We start from the raw sequence: 3103 nt of genomic DNA, 5'->3' as shown, positions 1-3103 counted from the left end.
GATTTAGTTCTGTGAGTTCATTTAACATATATCATTATTTATTTAATCTGAGATGAGCACCTTTCCTTTGTTGTGTTTGGTAGACGTTTCCTGTTCAGCTTATTTGGGAGACAGCTCTGCATCCATGGCACCCCGTTCAAATCTGTGTGTAACATGTAACATCTTCTAGCTAGGTGGCACCATATGTCAATAAACTTTATGTGAGTTCCCATCAGTTGGAAAATGCTATCACTGAAATAGGGATGTTTTGTAAAATCAACCCAGGGTTTCTATAAACAATTGAGAAAATAAAATGCATTTTTTTTCTATTTTTTCCTCTAATAACTGCTGTATCAAAAAGTGTATTGCACTAAGGATGTAAGCAATGTTAAGAGAAATCCTAGATCTGTTCTTCCACAGGGTAGAAATACATCAATGAAAATGTAAAATGGTCTAAATAACTGTGGTTATTCTTTTCTCTTTTGTATGCCTGTCATCAGTCTCATGTTTTAGCACAGTCATCTTCAGTGGCAGCAAAGGGAATGTTGAGAATGTATTGTACACAGAGCAAGCATCTTTGTAAACAAGGATTCAGACTGGAGCAATTTTAGTCCACATTCTGAGATACTCAAGTACGGGGGCAGAATTTACCTGAAAATATTAGGTGAAAAATAAAAAAGCTTTCTGATGTTCCTCCCTTGCTCTTTATTAAAAGAAAAAGGAAAAAGCACAAAGACATTTTTTAAGCCATGTAGTTCTTTTGCTTTCTGGCAGATGCATTGCTCTGATGAGAGATTTATGCAGATGAGACCTGAACAGCTGACCATCAGTAATAACCAGATTTCTCCACCCCTACATTCCAGAGTGAAGGGCTGGCTCTTACCATGCCACTCATTTTTGTCTTTGTTGCTTTGCTGTTGTTTATCTACCTGGCCACAGTAGGATTTGGAGTCTGCACACCATTACATCCGTATGGATGGAAGCATGCTCCTTTTTCTGGGTTGGTTTATTCCTACCCTTCTACCATCCTTCTTGGAATACGTGTTATTATAAATGCTGATCTGTGTGCTGATATGGGGAGGGGATAAGAAGCCAATCCACCTCACAAGGAAGGCTAGGGTGTCTCCAAGGGGTGGCATTTATTGCTAGTGTGTTTAAACTCTCACTTGCCTATTGCAGAACTCAATTTATGTGGGTGAGTCGGGTTTGTGTTGCAGGAGGGTACGTGTGTATGTAACTGGAAGTGTCAATTATGTGTTTAAAGATCCTTTAAATGGTGGCTGCAAGTAAAGGGGCAGGGGATGGGAGAGTGAGAAGAGCCACGAATGTTTGAAAGCCAGGGGGCAATGCTTTGCAGCTGAATGATTTTTCCCAGACTGATCAGAAATTACTATAAATCTCAGAAAGTAAGATGGATGTGGTTTCTGCAAGGAAAGACCCCTCAGAAACAGCCCTGTGAGAGCACAGCTCTCCATTTGCTTATGGGGCATTCAGTCCATCGTTGCAGAATTAAAACTTTGTGAATCTGTCATGGAATTATGAACTAGCACTAACTTTATTTTCAGAGGGGTCAACTTGGATAACAGTAAATACCTTGTTTTATGTTAGGTTTTCTTCTTTGGCAGTTCATTACATTGCAGAGCACAGTTCTGCATAATGTCCAAATAAAACTCTTTTCATTTAACATGGGAGAGGGAGAAAGGTTTAACAGCATAATGAGAAAGAAAACACTGATAGGCAGTAGTTCATTCACTTTTTATGTACAAAACATAGATTGTTGCTAGGAAATGGTGCAGTGTCAATGGAGCACTCTTATGACAGCACTGTAATTCTTGTTGAAACAGAGGTTGAGCAGTCAGCACAGCTGTAGCTCTAATGCCTAAGGTCTTTTGCAATGTGTTTAAGAAAACAATCTTAATTGTGTCCCTGCTTTTGCTTCTTTTGAGCATACCCTGGAAAAACGAGGTTGCTGATGATTATCATGCCTTTATAGATGAGTAACAGCCTTGCTGAAACTCTGATGTGCCTGCAGTTGTGTGTTTTCTGTCATTTGCATTCTCTGTATTATCAGCTGAGGAGCTGTGTCAGCTGTGTTGTGTCCCATAACCATTTACAGTGCTGGAGACATCCAGGAAAGGAAGACAGAGACCTCTAAATCCAGCAGCATGCTGCATTTCTTGCTTGGCAGTTCTTGGAAGAGATGACAAATGAGGTTATCCCATTCAGAGGTCTTCCCTGAAAGGGAAGTAGGTCTTCCTACTTCTGGAGTAGGAGATAGGTCTAAGCTAGGAAGATATGAAGAATTCTACCAACTGCTGTGGAGCTTCATTTTGGTGCTTTTTTAAAAAAATATAATTGGTCTATACCTTATGTAGAGTGTAGTAAGAGGTTTTGATTCTGACAAAGGTATAAAAGGCAGCAAAAACAGGCATTTCTCACCTATTTGCCAAAGTGTTTCTATGTTCTAGCTGACAGAGAATTTAAATACGAGAAATACCAAGGCTTTTCTTCCTTTACATTTCTGCCTCTTGTAAGAAATATTTGAAGAGGCAAAATCCTAAAACTTCTATATCTCTGCACTGGTCCTTTCTGAATCAGATTTTTTTTTTTCCTCCAGCTTATCTGCAGTTCTGTTTCTGATGAATAACTTTGCCTAGACATCATAGGAAATAATTGCATTTGGGCACACAATGAGACTTCCTGGACTGGTGAAGAAAACACACCTTCCCATTGTCCTTGTGTTGTGTCAGTGAGCAGTCATTCTCTTCAAAATATTGGTAATAGCTGTCATGGTAACAAAACAAAAACATGGTGTGGCAACTATTTTCAGCTTTGCACGTGTTATCTCTCCTGGCTGTGAAACACTTCAGTTTTTAACCAGGACAAGAGGTGTCCTCTAGTTTAAGCCTGGCATGGATAATTTTTTTCTGAACAATGGTGCAGGTGTATGTGGGGGTTTGTAGTTTTTTGTTTTGTTTTGCTATGTCGAGTTTTTTCAGGCAGATGGGCAGAGGGCTTAGAGGTAGGAAGGAATTACAGGACAACCATTGCAAAGTGATCAGCTTATTCCTGGCAGCTATTTACAGTACTGGTGAACACCTCTGCAGCTCAGATGGGGTTGGCA

The sequence above is a fragment of the Parus major genome, chromosome 2 (assembly GCF_001522545.3).
Source record: "Parus major isolate Abel chromosome 2, Parus_major1.1, whole genome shotgun sequence".
Lineage (NCBI taxonomy): Eukaryota > Metazoa > Chordata > Aves > Passeriformes > Paridae > Parus > Parus major.
The sequence above is the reverse complement of the archived record's forward strand: the minus strand, read 5'-3'. Positions refer to the sequence as shown.